Below are 18,943 nucleotides of genomic sequence, written 5' to 3'. Positions count from 1 at the left end.
TTTTTGAGTTGCAGAAGCAGTCTTGGGAGAATTGAGTTTTTACTGGGAAAATGAACTCCAAATTCAAAAATTCCAGTTGGGTTGGAAATTAGACTTGAAGACCTTTCCAACAAGCTATCCTGCACCCAATTCTGACACCTGGAAGTGACCCAAACAGAGCTCCAAAGTGCGCGACCCGTTGAGCAGATTTTGCCAGATTTGACCAGTTCAGCCCAGAAAATGCAGATTTGACTCTTTTCGACTTTCTGAGGTTAATGATGGTCCTCTTGGATGTAATTGTGACACTTTTTGGATACTTTCACTCTTGTTTAACACTTCTAGAATATTTTTTCATGTAAAGGGTAAAAATTGAATGTATGAACTGGTTTCCAAGTTTATAGAGGCAAGTTGTTTTCACTGCCTATTTTGTAGTGCTTAGTTTAGAAGTGGTTCAAACAGCTCCTAGGATAGTGAGCTCGACCCATGGAGGCAGGGAAAGAGGTTAGATCATCTATATTATGTACTTTCTTGCTCATTTTCATGGTTGGACTCTTGAGGGAGAAGCTATCATTGTATTATTTCACTTGTATCTCTGCAATTTTTGGCTAAGGAAGACCAGGGTTTTGCAGTCATCTTTGGGATTCTTGTGGACTCATGTGTTGATGGTGTGTTTCTTCATGTTCTTGTAAGCTTTGTTATGTGATTCATTTCCTTTCTTTACTGCTGCACATTAAACAAATGAAGTATTAAAGTATGAATTCATGCTAGCCATGCTCTGCTTTTAAATTTGTTTAATTTCCATGTTTTCTGCTGTTTAAGGAGAATTCAAAGTATTATTTGCTCTCCTTAGCTCCTCACCGGTCTTTTCCATCCACTCACCTCAATCAAAAGCATCAATACTGTCTCCTACCTCGCCCCAAGGAATCCCCTGCAGAAACTGTGTCCAATCCCCGCAACCAAAATTGCCATCCCCTCAATTTGCCACCAAAAACCCAAAAAAACCCCAAATCAACCTTTTTAATCAGTTTACTAGCCTAATATCAGTGTTACCTTGTTGGTCATCTCATCCCATTGAAGATCTGCCGAGATTGACCGGAGAGAGCCTTCTCCTGCCCCGTAGGGCTAGCTACGAGGCTAAATGGTTTGATGTAGCCTTGAGGTTTACCTTTCTCAGCCTGAGGTGAAATTTCAAGCGCTAACAGAATGAATATAAACAAATAAAGTAGTCATTTATATAATGAATATGAAACTACCAATAAAATATAAATGACTACTGCAAATGATAAATTTGTGATTACAAATGGCAACTAGATTTTGCATATATATGACTATAGGTAGCTAATTTACAGTGTCTTATAACACGACCAAAATTTAGTCATATTTATTTGGTCATTAATTGGTTTCAAACGATGACTAAACTTTGCATATATATGACTATTAGTAACTAATTTACAGTATCATATAACATGACCAACATTTTGGTCATATTTCTTTGGTCATTAATTGTTTTCTCAGGTGATCATTTAGTAACATATTTTACTGTATATTTGGTCATTATTTGTGACAATTAATGGCCAAATCAATGACCAAATAAATGACTAAATCAATGACTAAACTAATGACCAAATATACTACTAGACAACAAAATTGAGACAACCAATTAATGGTCACTAAGCTAAAAACGACTAAAAGTTGGTCACGTTATAAGATATTGTAAATTAACTACTATTGGTCACTGACTGAAAAATAGACGTTTATATGAAATTTTTAGTCATTTTTTTAGTAACTAATTAGCCATTTTGTACTAGTGCTCTAGAGATAAGGGTGTTGAGTCGCAAAGGACATCGACAAAAATGGCTTATACAAGAGCAAGATAGAGCCAACATAAGGAAAAAAAAGAAGACAAATGTAATGCAATAGTACAACTCAAAATATCAGAGCCTCTAAGGTATAAGTCAAAATAACAGTGAGGAAGAAGAATATGGCTTCAACACATGGTCATGACAGGACTAAAGAGCACTCACGAGCTTATAGAATGATTATACCATGGGACACAAATGGCTAGTGAGGTGGAAGTTGAGAAACCCATGTAAGGAAGCCTCTACCATAAAGTTATGATAGATAAGTAGCGAGTGAAAGGTTCAAATGTCGCAACATAGTGGGGTCGATCCTATGGTGAGATACTACAAAAGAGGCTGAAATGAAAGTTGAAATTGTAGATTCATACCCTATATCCTAGTGTTGAAAATAATACCTACCACAATAGATCAAGAATTGTGGTTCTACAACCATGGAAACTTCATAAAATGACAAGACTTCATCGTCAATATTGAAAAATATTGTCAATAAACTAAACAAGAAGGTTAAATACCAATGTAAAGGTAAAATAGAAATAAAAATATAGAAATTGGGTCAAAACTTGTTAAAATAGTAAAAAATGGAGTTTTTGACCTACCATTTGTTATTTTACCAATTTTAATGCCTTGGAGCCCATTTTTATTCCAAACTTCAACAATGAATTTCAAAAGTTACACTCAACCAAACCAATTTATGTGGATTGCAAGTAATTCTTGACTTGGTGCTCTTTCATTTTATTCCAACTTTTAAGTATTTATTTGAAACATGACCATTCACTTTTTCAATTTCATTTGAAAATGCATGTACACGAGTTAGGTTCAGTAGAGGCACATACAGTCGGCCTTATACATGGCTTACCAAAAGGAAATTCACATACATAAGTGATTGTCCAAAATAAAATAAAATATGTGTAGACTCAAAATTCAAAACAATATTTTAAAGACTAAATGATTTAATTTTTGTCGTATCACCACCATGTGGAGGGAAAGTGAGCATGAAGTAGTTGATAACTTGGTTTTAGTAGATCAAGAATCCATGGATGGTTTAAAACACTATGGCTTACTGAAATTCTTCTGCATGCAAAATATGCAGGCACAATGGAGATTGCTTCAAACATTGGTCAATTGTTGGGATCTAGATTAAGGTTGCTTGATAACTGACTTGATGCCTTTGTAGATTGGAGCAGAAGACATGTATTTTATTACAAGTTTATCGAGACACGGTGAAGCAATGAACCTCAAAATTATGACTAATAGTGCACTCAACATTGAGGATTATATCACAATCTACTGCACCCTTGGCACATAAAAGGTGTGTTCTCAAATACCCATCGGGAATATAGATAACTTGATAATAAGTATACTACTCTTTACCATTTCATGAGTATCTCGAAGAACCTCACTTCACCATGCCTCCCACCCACAAATGTTTCTAGTTGTGGAATGCCTTCGCCTAGTGATCTATGACGAATGTACCACATTGTTGAATAAAAAGAAGAGTCAATTTATAGCATGCAGATAGGGCTGAATGAAAAGATTCAGCTACAAAAGTACATTATGCTCATTCTTTTTCGACCAATTTCTCAGATTGTGACAACAAGTGATGCCTCACTTCACACACTAGAGGGAGCCCCGGATGGAAAGGTGGGTAGATATTATGAGTACAATCGAAGGTGTATGAGTCACCCAGGCCACATTCGATGATGATTTATTCCAATGGCGGGAACAACAATTCATCATAATATAGGATTACTCTTATACAGGTCTAGACTTTTTGGAGGATCCACAGATAGTTCTTCTAGAAAATGCGCATAGGGAGATATAGGTAAACATTTTTTTCAAAGATATTTTATTTTTATTTTTTGATTTATGGATTCAAGAAACAAAATCTTTTTATGTGGAACAAAAGTACTAAGAAAATGTGATTCTTTATAAATGTTGGATAGGTTAGGCCTGAGGGATTGCCCTAGTATAGGCGTCATGCATGGACATGGAGGGAGTAGTTACAGAGGCAGAGAGGGTCCTCCATTCAGTGCAAAGGAACTTGGAGGGATTGACCTTGTAGATTTCCATGGCACTAGTGGAAGATCTCCCATATACATGTGGTAAGAGTACCACATGAATAGGTGTTACTATTCCGACGAGTGGAAAATGCCATCATGCACTATCATGATAGACATCTCGGGCAAGACCCTTAGACTTAGAGGTTTTATGATGTATTAATCAGATTATGATATCACTAGGCTAGAAGCCCTATTTTTACAAGAAATTTGTCCACATTTTGTAATCATATTTTGAACATTTATATGCATTATATACAGTGATTTTGAGGTGGCTTGACCATGTTCCAACTTGATTGTTGTTATATTGATAATATGTTTTAATGTAATGAATGATGAATATGTCAATATAAAACATAATTTGCAATACAATCAACAAAAATTTTTCCTAATCAAAGAATGTGAATGTAAGTAATAAACTATAAGAGCACTCAAGCAATATCACTCGTAGAAATTGCCAAAATAACAAAGGATCCTGCACATGATAAAAATTATTATGTTGTGACACCACCAATTGAGAATCCATATGAAATAATAATGATTTTATACCATAATATATTGCTTCTAAAAGTAACTCAATGATGGCACTATACTCAACAATATTTTTAGATGTAGATCCTATACATGCACCATTGAAAACAAAGAATTGGCTAGTTGGATAGTAAATTACCCATGTTGCATAAACTAAGTTCTAGGTGTGTAGAATAGCTCCACCTATGAACCCTAAGTAAATTGGATCACCCATTAACACTTGTCAAAGCATGTTTTAGACGTAGTCAGACACAACACTAGAAAACTAGCACATTGAAAAAATCACTATGTACACTAACTACAAAAAAAAAGAAAATTCTCAAGCAAAAAATTAAGCATAACACTTCTTGAGATAAGGATCAACAAAACAATCTGCCTCCTTTTGGGGGATATTCCACAACAATAGGAATGTTTATCGACATACACTTAGAAATGTTACCCATGTTCCCTTAAGTAAAAATGTAAGCAAGGGCCAAAGGGTTCAAGGGTTGGTGATCACTTCCATATTAAGTCACACAGGACAAACTATATTCAACCTTGTGCAAGTCTAGGAGAAAAGATGACCAATGATGTAAATCATCCCACGGTCTCTCAACATTGATTGTTACTTCAAGGATAGCCTTATCAGATGGTTAAACAACAACGAAATAGTCCATATACATGGTTGAATCTATTGCCCAAACCAGAACATATCATAATCTGAATCCTTTGTCAAAGCAGGGATTGAAGCAATGTCTATAACACTATCAATAATGACTTAGTAAGCAATTTTAGCTACAAAAATTGGAACAACAATTCCTACAATTTCTCCTTCTTCCAATGTAGTAGTAGGAGAAGGAAAAATCCAAGGGTCCTCAAAATAATTAGTACGAAAAGAATGATTTTGAGGAACCACCCTAAAATTCATAGAAATAGTGTTAGTGGAAATAATAGGAGGCGAAAAATCAATAGTGTCAAACAAGTTGCTATTGGTTTTAATTGATGTCAAATCTAATAGTCTAGGTTAAGATGAGGTTGAGGAAGAAGAGGTTGAAGTATGCCTAGAAGGGAACTTGGAAATGCCTTAGTAGAAATTCAAAGGCTCGAGAAAAATAATAAGAAGCAAAAGGAGACGATGGCAGAATTTCAAGAAAATGATAAATGTAAATATTCATGACTTCTTTTTCTGAAATTTAAGCTAGAAGAAGAAAAGAAAATTGAAGACACCTTGTTACAAAAGTTGAAAGAGAAGGGAAAGGAGTGTGAAAAACTAGAAGAAGAAATAGTCCTCCTTATAAAGGAATTAGAAAATGCCAAGATTCATTTGAAAAAAACTTAAATTTTATTGAAGGATTTAACAAGTTAGATGAGATTCTAAGTATTTAAATATATCCCCTCATCAAAACAAGTCTGGGCTACGAAGGAGAATCAAGCACTAAGAAAGTTGAGGACAGGTAATCAATAAGTTATGTTGAAGAAGTCAAAGTATCTAACAACAATACAACCAAAAGAAATTAACAACAACAGGGGAGATTTTATAACATACATTCAAACAATAACATAAATCAAGTGAAAAATTAGCATCAACAAAGAAAGGAGAAGAACAATAATACAACTCAATAGTAGTAATGGAAAATTCATAGCAAAAATTCAAATATCCATAGAGAATGAGAGAAAAATTAGCAAAGACAAAGTTATCAAATAATAGGCATATCACATCCTCAAGGGAAATTTTCTCCCATGTACCTAAATTTTTTAAATTGTTATTATTTTTCATGTACAAATTTTGGGCATAAATCTGTAAATTGTAGAGCATATTTTGGAAGGAATTTGATAAGAAATAGAAGAAATGAACCTTGGCAATCAAATAGAGATAATGAATTTGTAATTTCACATAGAAATAATATCAGGGATGACAACCCATTTCTCCCTTATTTGAGGATATTTAATGTTATCATTGTCATAATATGGAAATAAAGTAGCTAAGTGTAGAATCAACAAATCTAGATCAACTCATATTAAATAAACATAAGAAGAACCCATGAAATAGAGGAAGAAAAAGAAATAAAAGGAAGAAGAATGTGGCATTGTCTTATATGCACAAAGCCTAGGTAGTCATTGTTACGTGGATAGTGGATGTTTCAAGCATATGACTGGTGATAGAATAAAAATCGCGTCGTTGAATGAAAACAAGACATGAAGTATCATTTTTGGCAATGATTCCCCAAGCAGCATCAAGGGCAAATGAATAGTGAGCTTGTTGATGTTTTATATAGAAGCAAAAAGTATTCCCTTCAGGACAACAATGTATAATATATATTATATTATGTACAACAATATACATTTTTATATAATAATATATAAATATAAATAATCAATAATTAGTTAATTAAAAAAATATGTATTATCATTGAAAAAAACATGTTTAATAATGAAAAGACACCCCCAACTTTGCATATAAATCGGGGGCCCTCAATCGTAATCAAACATCAATAAATGTCTTATATATCTTATATAAATCTAATAATGTTTACTCAATCATAAAAACGAAATTAAGGTTGAGAAATTTTCAAGTGTGTAATTATTGATCATAAGACAATAATTACCAAGATCTAAAAATAAGAAAGAATTTAGCTTGGTATAAGGGCCATAACATCTTGCAAGGAAAAATATGTGTTAATTTTTGGGTTGTTACAATCTTTGTGTAACAACATATTAATTTTTACTCCTACCTAAATTTATGAAAATAATTCCATAAATTATGGTGGGAAATTCCTGGTAAACATGTTTAATTACCGTGATATAAAGTATGCACTATGTATTTACTTTTTACTTCTCCTAAATTTATGCAAAGAATCACACAAATTATGGAGTAACAATCTAATAAAGTTAATCACAATGTGGGTGGATTATAGTTTGATTCCAATGGAGTAAAATATAAATGTTAATGTGAGGACAAATTTAACCTCATAGCACCAATGGGTAAATGGTTAGAGAATATGTGTGGGGTAAATAGCGACATAGATCCACTAATGTTGATAAGAAATTAACCTAGGATATTTAAAGGGAATCTCAAAACATTCTCATAGGATCGATCAATCTTCTAAGATCTTCCAAGAAATTTGGAACATGCTTGTGCTACTTGAAGTTGGATCAATTGGTACCTTAGCTAAGATGAATTATTCCTAATTTATTGATATCATATATTAGGGTTAAACTAAGCTCTAGAAAGTAGAGTAGTGGGACCAAGATAAGGGGTCATGTTCAGGCCTTGTTAGGTAGTTTCAAGAATAAAGTTGAAAGATAAATTAGAGCCAAAGGGAGCTAAGGAGAAATATTTCATGTGATGTGATTCATAGGGTGTCAATGAAACCCTAGCTCATGCCTAAAAGGAAAGGAAAGTGACATGCTGATGATGAGGACAAGGATGAGCATTTCTAGCTTGATGAGATTGCAATTATTCCTGCAAGAAGGCAAGGATCAAGAGGGAGTTGAAAATTCCCTACAATCCTTAGTTAAAAGGACTTCTTAATGAAGGTTATAGGTACATTGTGAAGGTTTTCAAGGCTTTGGTAGTAGATGGAAGCATTAGGAAGAATGAAGCAAAGTTTATGACAAGAGGATTCTCCCAAGGTGGAGCACAAACTCAACTAGAGAGATTTGTGTTTAAGAGGGAGAAATGGAACAAGACATCTAAAACCATGCTAGACGAGTAGAAGAGCTTCTAGTTCAGAGGGAGATGATGACCAAGTAGAGTGGAATTATGTAGCCTATTGAAGATCTAAAAGGTCTCTCATGATGATGAGGACTAGAAGGCTCCCAAGGATGTGGATTCAAATCCTTCTATACATATGGAAAATCCTTTAGATCTTCAACAAGAGCCAGAAGGTCCCATTGAGCTAGTGGATCCCCTTAGGGTCGTTGTTCCAGAATCCAAGAAGAGGTTAGCATGGCTTTGAAGTACATTGAAGGGTGTAGAGGGACATGCAACTCCCCATGGAACCTTCAGGGAAAGCAAACGTCCTAGGAAGTACTCAAGATATGATGTAATAATGAGTCACATCATTGGTTTTGAGCCATTCAACTTAAGGAGCAAGCAAGCTATCAAGTTTGGAAGGATGTTATGATGGAAGAGTACCAATCCATCATGAAAAATGATGTTTGGGACGTGGTTCTGAGATCAAAATGGAACTCAGTGGTGACTTCAAAATGGATCTACAAGATCAAGCATGATGAAAATTGCACCATAGAAAAGTACAAGGCTAGATTTGTGGCTAGAGGATTCTCTTAGAAAGAGGGAAAATATTATAATGAAACATTTTCCCTAGTAGTCAGATACACTTATATTAGATCTATCATCTCTATTGCTTCTATTATGGGTTGGAAATTACACTAGATGAATGTAAATATTGCCTTCCGAAATGGTGTAATTCAAGAACAAGTGTACATAGAGAAGCCACCAGTTTTTATGATCCATGGGAAGGAGTACCTTGTTTGTAAATTGAAAAAATCTTTGTATGGGATTAAGTAGGAACCCGAGGCATGGTATGTCAGAATAAACAGTTGGTTGATGAGCTTGGTTTTTACCAAGAGTAATGCATATCCCAACCTTTACTACAAGGTTGAAGAAGATTTCCCCTTGATATTGGTACTACATGTAGATGGCATGTTTCTTACAAGGGAGGAAAATATCATACATGGATGCAAGAGGGAGCTCACTTGAGAGTTCGAAATGAAGGATTTGGGTCTAATGCACTATTACTTGGGATTAGAAGTGTGGAAAAGAGCATATGATATTCTCCTTAGCCAGGGGGAGTACATAGCTGATATCATGTAGAGATTCAAGATGATGGACTACAAGTCCATGGCCACAAGTATGGTTAGGAATCTAAAGTTCCTGAGTGATTCTTCTTTAGATTTGTTTGATCCCAAAATGTACAGATAGTTGATCAGATCCTTGATGTACTTAGTTAATACCAAGTTGAATATATGTTTTGCAACGAACACATTGAGACAGTACATGGTTGAGCCTAGACATGTACATTTGGTAGTAGAAAATAATGTATTGACGTGCTTACATGGTACGGTTGGATATGGACTCAGATACGTGCCAGATGGTGAAGTAAAGTTGCAAGGTTATATAGACTCTGACTGGGCAGGGAGTGCAGTAGGTGGGAAAAACACATCATGATGTTGCTTTAGTTTTAGATCAGGTATGACATGATTTAGCAAAAAAACATTATCATTGGCACTAAGTACAGTATATGAAGAATATATAACAGTCAGTGATGCAAGCTATGAAGTAGCATGGCTTCAAAAATTACTCTCAGGGTTATTTGATCTAGGGTTAGAGCCAACTTTGATATACTATGATAATCAAAGTTGTTTGAAGCTTTGAAATAATCCAGTCTTTCACGACAAATCAAATCATATAAAGATTAAATACCATTTCATCTAAGACATGGTACAAGGAAGAGCAATGGAACTCAGGTACATATCCACAGATGAGTAAACAACATACATTCTCACCAAGTTGTTGTCTAAAGTGAAGTTTGAATACTTCAGAGACAAGCTTGATGTGATGCAGAATGTCCACCCTCATTGAGAGGGAGTTGTGATGTTTCTCCTATAGTGGGCAAATACTCTCCCTCTAGCCAAGGGTTTCCTAGATCAATCATGTGAAGTGACTAAGGGAGTAATGAGTATCTTGGTACAAGTCTTTCCTACACCATGTGAAGTGGCTAGGTGTGATTGGTACTACTAGGAGAGGAGAAACATCATAGATACTTGCAACATAGTCTTGAGACTATGGTGGTAGTCCTACCCATACCATGTGAAGTGGTTGGGTGTGATTGGGACAACTAGAGGAGAACATCATGGAAGAATACCTTCCTCACTAAGAGGGAGTGTTGATGTTTTATATAGCAGCGGAAGGTATTCCCTTCTGGACAACAATGTATAATATATATTATATTATGTACAACAATATATATTTATATATTATATTATATATATAATATAAATATAAATATAAATATAAATAATCAATAATTAATTAATAAAAAAAGACATGTCTTATTGAAAAGACATGTTTATTAATGAAAAGACACCCAACTATGTGTATATATCGGGGCCCTCAATTGCAATCAGACATCCATAAATATCTCATATATCTTATTTAATATAATAATATTTACTCAATCATAAAAAAATGAAATTAAGGTTGAGAATTTTTCAAGTGTGTAATTATTGATCATAAGGCAATAATTGCCAAAATCTGAAAATAGAGGAATCTAATAGAGCTTGGAAAATGGAAGAGGTAAAGCTCAACATTCTCTTTGTAAGTGGTCTCAAGCTAAAATCTATTAGGTGTAAGTCAAATGTGTGACCAAGGGTATGATGTTACCTTTCGCTCCAAAGGTTGTGAGATAAAATTAGAAAACAGAGGTAAGGTAATAGAAAAGAGTGTGAGAACCTTTAATAATGTGTACATACTCTAGGAAGAAAATGAAAATTGTTATTTCAGAAAGATTGATGAGAGTTGGTTGTGGAATGGAACACTATGAAACTTGAATATTGACCATATTATGAAGCTCAACAAAAGGGAATTATATAGGACTTCCCAAAAATTTCTAAGCCAAGCAACACAATCTATAAATCATGTCAAGCTGGAAATAAAATCCAAGTGCCTTTCAAGACCAAAGAAATTCCATCCACTAGACCCATACACCTGGTTCACAAAAACTTATGTGGGTTTGAAAGAACTAAGACTCTAAGTGGCAAGCTATACTCCATGTTGATTAATGATGATTATACCAAACTTATGTAGGTTTCATTTCTAGAGGAGAAGTATGAAGCATTTGAAAAGTTCAACATCTTTAAAACCATTTCTAAGAACCAAACTAAGTGCAAACTAAAGTGTATAAGGTCAAACAAGGGTGGGGAGTTCACTTCAAATGAGTTTAATAACTTTGGTGAAGAAAATGTCATAAGAAGACAATTCACTATTACTAACACCCCACAACAAAATGGTGAGGTTGAAAGATAAAATAGATCAGTGCAACGATTGGAAAGAGCAATGATGGATGAAAGAAATATGCCAATTACTTTTTGGGTTGAAGTTGTTCATACAATGGTGTATATTTTAAATAAAGCTCACTTAAGGCCAAATAATTATAAGACTCTATTCGAACTGTGGTATGGAAAACCATCCACAATAAAGCACTTCAAAGTCTTTAGTAGCAAGTGCTACATCAAGAATGATGATGAGAATATTAGTAAGTTCGATGCAAGGGATGATGAAGGAATATTTTTAGAATATTCTAATAAGAGAAAGGGTTGCAAATGTCACAATAAAAGGCTATGAAAATAATTGATTTCATTGATATAAAGGTGGATGAGGAGTTACCTTTCAAAAGCAAGGAACCAATATTTATTAGTCCACTTGATTAGACGAGCATTAAAAATTAAGTAGAACAACTTGAATAATCAAGAGAAGAGGAAGAAGCATGGTATAATTCTCTCACTCAAAAAATCCCTCAAGGTACGTACAAAAACATCATCCTAAAAATTAGATTGTTAGTGATAAGGAAGCATGAGTTCAAACTCGAACAAGATTAATGAATACCTCCAATCAAGCACACATTGTTATGTTGTTTGTGATTAAACCAAAAGAATTTTCCTAGGAAGGCCAAGGTGAGAACTGAATGAAATCTATGAATGAGGAATTGGATGAGATTGAGAAAAATCAGACTTGTGAATTAGTTTTAAGACCATTAAATAAAAATATTATTCGTGCAAAATGGGTCTTTAGGAACAAATAAAATGATAATGGACAAGTGGTGATAAATAAGGTTGGATTATTATGCAAAGGCTATGCTCATATTAAAGGAATTGATTTTGATGAAAGTTTTGCTCCTGTAGCAAGATTAGAGGCAATTAGAATGTTTCTAGGTTTTATTTTTCACAAAAAATTTAAAGTATATTAGATGGATGTAAAATCATCCTTTTTGAATGGCAAGCTTGAAGAAGAGGTTTACATAGAACAACCTGGAGGTTTTTCGCTGTCATAAAATCTTGAGGAAGTGTGTAGACTAGAAAATGCGTTTTATAGACTTAAATAAGCACCGAGGGCATGATATTCCAAATTAGACAAATACTCGCAGTAGCAAGAATTCAAAAGAGGAACAATTTATAGTAACCTATATGTCAAATCTAAGAATAATAATATTTTATTATTTCTTATGTTGATGAGATCATTTTTGGTAGTGATGTAGATTTACTCAGCTAAAAATTTATGGCATATATGCAAATTGAGTTTGATACTTGCATGATTGGGGAACTCTCATTTTTTCTTGGATTGTAGATTACTTAATAAAAAAAATGTTATATTCATTTCCAAAATCATCTTAAATAAATGTGGAAGAAGTTTTAGATGAAATAGTGTTGTATTAGTACTTCTATGGTCATTAGATGAAAGCTCAACAAAGATGATGAATCACCAACAATAGATCAAACAATGTATAAACCAATAATTAATAGTATTTTGTATCTAACAACATAATGATCAGAAATAATGATGGAAAGAGTAAGTAAGAATTGGATATATTGAAGTTAGAGTCATCAATAACAAAGGGGGATAATGGGTAGATAGTGGCAGTTTCTTCATCTTGACAAAGATGTGTTGCCATCAATGACCATCAATGTTTGGTTATATTTCCATCAATGCCAAAGGAGGATATTGTTGAACAATTTGGTAGTGATTTTCATTGATGTCAAGTCTATTTGTTGATGTCAAGCGAAGGAAATTTTAGCGGGAGCTTGTTAATGTTGTTATTAATGTGTGGCTTTCTTTGTTGACTGTTGGATGTGTAGCCTAGTAACCCATGTTTGAAATAATTTTGTTTGTAGGTACTTTGTTCGAAAGCACATTCAAATTTCTTAGTTGTGTATCCCTCTCTAAGACCTTTCCAATGATATACAACAATTTTCCTAACTCCATAGGAATCAAGAGGAAAATGAAGTTGAAGTGAAGAAGTCACGTAAGGCTCCAAGACTAGTCAAATTTCCATCTTTAAGTAATATTTGGTTCTTTATCATATTTGGCTTCATCAGTGTATCCGTCTTTTTCAGCATATCCGATCTCTTCAGTATATCCAAAAATTTTCAATGTATTCAGATTTTTTAGTATATCCCACTTTTTCAACATATCTGGGTGCTTTAGTGACATTCAGGTTCTTCAACATATCCAAGAATTTGGGTCATTTTCCATTTGATTCACTGAATCAAAGAGCTAGATACTATATTTTTTTTCTCTATATTTAGATATCTAGGGATGCGGGAAAAAAGTTTCTTAATAAAATCACTAGATTTCCATATTTCTCCGCTAGTCGATGGGTGAACCCCAACTGACATGGCAGTATAGGTAGGATGATAGATGGAGCCAGGTGGTAGAATATGATGATGTCTGTGGAGTTGTAACAAGGGTCTCTTTCACCTCTAATTATCCCACATTAACAAGTCAATCCGGGAACGTTTTGTTATTGCAAAGAGTATCTCAATCCAAGGCTATTCGTCAGAGTAATGCTTAGTAGTACAACGTTTAGAAAATACAAGAGTAAACGGATGCTAAACTATGACTAAATTACTTCAAAAGGATAAAAACACACAAGACAGCTTATCAGTCAAGGGTGCGGAAACGATAACCCATCCCTCTAGAAACTGATGGAAAGGAAATTAGAGCATGGACCATAGGTCTGGGAGCTAGGCAGCGACTGCTGAGGCTCACTACAGCCTTAGACCTTCTCTCACACCAAAGCAGCAAATGCAAGTAAATGGAACGGCAGAAAGTAAAATGGAACAACAAATAGGAAATGGAACAACAAGTCTAAAATGGGATAGCAGTAAATGGAACAACAATCAAATGAACTAAGTCTCGCGAGTCAGAACCAACTTGCTCTATTGAACCAAACCCACACTCTGCGATAAAATAACAATCTTCTCTCTTAAGGCAAATTGGATGGAATTTACTTTATGGAGCAGCATTCATTGATGAATTATGGAACAACAGGAGTCAATCATATATACACGCAACACGCTAATATAGTAATCTGACGATTAAGGAGAATACGACTATGTTTCCAAATAGAATAACAATACATTCGGATTCCCATAATCGGGATTTCAAATGAATCCAATAACAGTAATATTCAGTACAAACGCTCTGTAACAGAAATAACTGGTTTAGACTAATAACATGCAATCAACTCTGAAAATATTCAATCATGCAATGTAGAGTCACTACATGGATTTCCTGAAAGAACCATTAATGAATTAATCGTAGCAGAGCATGAAACAGCACATGAAAAGCATATCAGATTACCGAGCAATAAAGATAAGCAAACCACGCAGAAATCAAATTATAATGATACAAAAGCAAGTGTCCTTCGGAGCCGGGCCCTTAGCTTCCAATGGTACACCACCTTAGATTACTCTAGTCGCAAAGATGAAATAAACACCAAGTCTTTTATATTAACGCATCAACAAACGTACAGTAAACCAGGTCTCAGTGAGACTCGATGATCAAAGTTTAGTCTGAAACTGAAAGTTACATAAAGTCCCCTTTGCTTAACGATGCTGTTCCTTTTTATAAAAGTAACGACAGAGATATCTAGGTAACAAAATAAGTAAAACAACGATCCCTTAGGATCAAAGATCCTGAGGAATTCGCCAAGCTGTTAATCCTTTACTTTTCTTTCCCTTTTCCACCGAATTGGTATCCCTTCTTCCTTTCTTGGGTCGTTCTGCTTCGATCTGCTCGATCTCGTTTGCATCTGGTTCCCTTCTAGAGGGACGGCAATTATTCCTCCTTTGTCTTTCCCTTTTGAACGACAGCTCTTCGTTTCCACCTTTCCCTGCATAGAAAAATGAGAATTATTAGCGATTAAGCTTTCCATGTTAATTCTCACACGTTTTATTAGAATTCTTTATTTCTTTGAGTTCATGATGCAGAAAAGGTTACAAATGTTACTGAAAAGCCACTAAATTGTTTGTCAAAAACATACCTTTCAAGTGCTCCACACACCCCCCCTGCTTACCCTGTTTCATGCCCTCATGAAAACATTATAGTTGACATGCAAGGCGGTAAGAGAATAGGCCGGAGATGGAACCTCGTGTGGAGGCCTACAACCGTGATGAGCAACTAGATCATCAAAGAACTGATTTGTTTGACCTTCAGGCATTTCATACAAGGCCTGATATCCTGGTGCAGGGTGCCAAATGATTGGACTACGAAATCGATACCCTAACCAGGATGGCCCTGCTTGCAAAATACGTTCGCCATAAAGGTTCAATCGGCTGGCAGCCAGCTCAAAATTTTCGTATTTGAATGGTTCCCTGAGCTGGATGTTTGGGCTAGAAATCTGGTATCGGAATTTTGCAGCATCGATGGCGAGGTCTTTAATAGTCAGAAAATATTCCAGACTGTGTTGGATTAGGTTCTCGTGCATGGGTCCTAATGTCTCCATGACACCCAGGGTTCTCATAAGGTTCCTATGTGCTCCCCATAACAGCACTGGGTCTCTAGGCTCGGCTCTCACCCACAAGTCTAGGCTATTTTCCTGTCTCTGAAAAGTGTTATAAGCTCTGAGCCATTTCAGCTGATTAATCCCAAATGAAACGAAGGCTTGCAATTGTATGTCCCCAACGAAAGGGCCAGGATTTAAGTCAGTTTCCTGGTCTAGCACGAGGTTGTGCAAGTAAAATTCACACAATAATATTTGAACCTTAATTCCATAATGCTTGCAACAATCTATGAAATCATTAACAGTATTGATTTGTATAGGGGCACCCGCCCTAACAACTTTTATCTTTAATCGTAAATATCATTCAAGAAAAAATAAGGCATAGTTTTTAGCAGGGGCCCTACAGGTCAGAACGTCATTATACAAAGAACACACAGTGTCCATCTGCCTAATAACAATATGTAATCGACGAGTTACCTTGGCAACCTTTTCTTGCTCCTTTTGCCATCCTTCGAAGGCCTGGCTCTCGGACTGACTAATATCCCGAAGTTGCTGTTGTAACTCTTCATATTTCTCCCGGGGGACTGTTTGTTCTCTCAGCTGTTCAGCTTCTTGCTGAGCTTGCTTCATCATCTTGTGCAAGGTTCTTGTTTTCGGATCCTTTTTCCATAGAGCCGTAGAGGCCGGGAGTTTTACCTGAACCTTTTTGTTATGCTGTTTGGAGTTCAAAACCCGAATTACCCCTAAGGGTGGTGCCTCTGTTTGGATCTCCTTACTCTCCTTTTCTTTCTTAACACGAATGAAAGGTTGTTGTGGTCCCCCTATTAATGGAACATCATCCTGTTCCTCTGCCTCAATTGGAACGGTAGTCCGTTCTTCGGTGTCATTTGGAACAACAGTCTGTTCTTCAACGTCATTTGGAACAGCAGTCTGTTCTTCAATGTCATTTGGAACAACAGTCTGTTCTTCAATGTCATTTGGAACGGCAATAGATCTTCCAGCGGGGTTTTGACCAACAGGGTGGCTATAAGTCCTTCGCCTTCTTGTCCTACGGGATTTTGCTGCAGTGGCCCTTTTTCTTTTTCTTGTGGTCCTTCGTATCCTCAGGTTGGCTTTCAGAATCCGAATTTGCTGTCGAAGCTGGGCTATAGTGTTCAGCAACCTCTGTTGTTTCCTCCTTAATTTCTTGATTTCTATTGCCTCAGCAGAGGGCTCATGACTGGCCCTTAAATCTGCTCCTACTCCGTCTAGAATTTCTTCTGGTGTCTTGGGAACAGATTGTTCCCGATTGGTGTCTCTTATTTTCTCATCATGAATGGGCAGGTTTTCTTCTCCTGCCTTTTCTGCATGTGATTTCTCAGGTGTGTCTTCCTCCGGAGGTCCGTTAGGGAGGCCTGCTGGGCTGGAGGGTTGGCCATACTCCCCCATATTGGCCAGGATTGCGGCCAATTCGTCTTCACCCACAGGGTCCCGCGGCAGGCTGCCCTCCGGCTGTACTACTTCCTCCTCTTGATTGGACTGCTCAGTGACTGCCTTGGAGTGTTAAGCTTCTGTTTCTGTTTCGGAGTGCTCGTCTCCCTCCTCGACTCCTTCTCTGCTCAGCCTCGCCCCCAGATTGTTTAGCATTTTCTTCGGAAGGTCCTCCTTCTGATTCTGGAGGTTCGTCCGTAATCTCGATTGGCTAGCTGGTGCTCTCCTGGATCTTTTCCAGCCTCCCTCGTATTCGGGCTAGCCGGGCTGATTTCCTTGGTCTCTCAAGTTGTTCGGGTGTGCTAGCAACATGTTTTTCTGCTACCAATTCTCCGCGTTTTTCTGGTCGTTCTGGTGTACTTGAAGAATGTTTACGTTTTGGAGCAACATGTTTTTCTGCTGCCAATTCTCTGCGTTTTTCTGGTCGTTCAGGTGTGCTAGAGGAATGTTTAGGTTTTGGGGATGGTGCTGCCAATCCCCCCTCGATCATTGCAATGAGCTCCTCCCAGCTGCTCTGCTGTTGAGTGAGACTATGGCTCACTATCAATCAAATCAATCCATGGTGGCTAACAACTGTTTCTACATGCTGTGCCTTTTTCAGGCTTCGGACCACATCATGCAATAATGAATTTAAAAGTGCAGGCAGATTTACAGAACATTTTTCTTTCAAAACAGCTAAGAGTTTAAGATGACGTGGTCTTACCACGTCTTTCCTTCCTTCGCAAGTGATGTAGCTCTGCAATATCTTTTCTAATTCAGTCCAGGGTTCTCCTAACATTGCTGGCAGAACTCCCTTCCCCTTAACTGTCAAGCTTTGGCCTTCATCCTGGAAAATCTCCATAATCTTTTGTAATCTTTCTTTCTTCAGCGTCCATATAGGTCGTCGGCGGCTGGTAGTCCCGAGACTTCTGCAATTATATCATCAGTGACTGCTATCCGCCTCCCTCTTACTATGGAGTAGTCCTCCTGCAGGTTTTGCAGAAACTCCAACGCCACTGTTTCATTCGATTCTTGTAGGCGGCTGAAATAATTCAGCCACCCTGCCCTTTCCAGGATCTCCCGGGCAGCAGCGGAGACTGTCAACTTCTGAGGTTCGCTTCGGATTGCCTTTCCCCCCATGGTTCCACTAAGAATTCCCAATGGAACAGCAACTTCCTGTGCTGTTTGAGACGCAGAGAGGGTGATCGTCGCAAGGTTTTGGAAAAAAACATAGAGTATGCAACAAAAATGGATTGTGGATGGCAATTTTCGTAAAAATAGAATTATCATGCCGTTAAACCATGCCATACCTTCGTACACTATCTTCCCCGAATGGTGTGCTGACACGTAATTTGTGGAGTAATGAGGTTACCTTCCCCCCCGCAATATGATAGGTTGTCCCAGCCGTCAAATAGAGGAGCAGCAGCCATTCTGTAACCAAGTCATAAAGGAACAACATATGAAATTATGCCATGTTTTAGATGGACAACGAAATACCAAAATCGAGGCAAAAAGGTGGATCGCGTTTTACATAAGAGCCTGCGTGATATGATGCGAGGCCGGGGGA

Source organism: Pinus tabuliformis, chromosome 8 (assembly GCF_031772625.1).
Source record: "Pinus tabuliformis cultivar Carrire ecotype Pingquan chromosome 8, CPIR1, whole genome shotgun sequence".
NCBI lineage: Eukaryota > Viridiplantae > Streptophyta > Pinopsida > Pinales > Pinaceae > Pinus > Pinus tabuliformis.
This window is presented reverse-complemented; position numbering follows the sequence as displayed.